Source organism: Penaeus monodon, chromosome 24 (genome assembly GCF_015228065.2).
Source record: "Penaeus monodon isolate SGIC_2016 chromosome 24, NSTDA_Pmon_1, whole genome shotgun sequence".
Classification (NCBI taxonomy): Eukaryota; Metazoa; Arthropoda; class Malacostraca; order Decapoda; family Penaeidae; genus Penaeus; species Penaeus monodon.
The window spans coordinates 9,335,979-9,336,526 of record NC_051409.1 but is presented as its reverse complement, the minus strand read 5'-3'; the positions used below and the strand labels follow the sequence as shown (position 1 = coordinate 9,336,526).

Below are 548 nucleotides of genomic sequence, written 5' to 3'. Positions count from 1 at the left end.
GTATCTATTACAACGTCTGTTTACCCGACCAAGGAACGTCCTCGGAAGCCGGTGGGAGGTCCCGTTGCCAGGGAGGTGTTCACGTGATCAGGCCAAAGGAGGGTTGGGCGGGGCATGCACGTGTGGGTGTACGAGTGTGTGTCATGGCGATAGCGTCGATTGGTAATGAAAAAAAAGGAGGAAGGGGATGTGGAGAGAAAGGGAGTAGCTAAAAAAAGGGGATTAAGTGAGAATTGGGGTAGGTAAGAGGAGGAGAGGGATTAAGAGAGAATTGGGCTAGATAAGAAGAGGAGAGAGAGAATAGCAGTGAATTGGGGTAGAAAAGGAGAGGAGAGAGATTAGGAGAGGATAGGCGTAGATAGAAAAAAGGGAGAGAGACAGAGCGAGGAAAATGGGGACAGAAAGGGAAAAATTGACAGATGGAGAATATATTGCGGCTGCCTGTGTGCTATATACTGCTTGGCATGTACATTGCCTAGGGAACTTGTTTACATACACCGACTGCAAAATGCAAAAAAGTCTACGGATACAACACACATAATTTCACG

General features: G+C 47.3%; 1 protein-coding gene across 1 annotated transcript in view; it reads left to right on the top strand.

Moving 5' to 3' along the window:
- LOC119588542 (glutamine synthetase) overlaps positions 1 to 548 on the top strand; it is a gene marked incomplete at its 3' end in the record, with an annotated part of 8,848 nt that overhangs the window by 6,047 nt on the left and 2,253 nt on the right.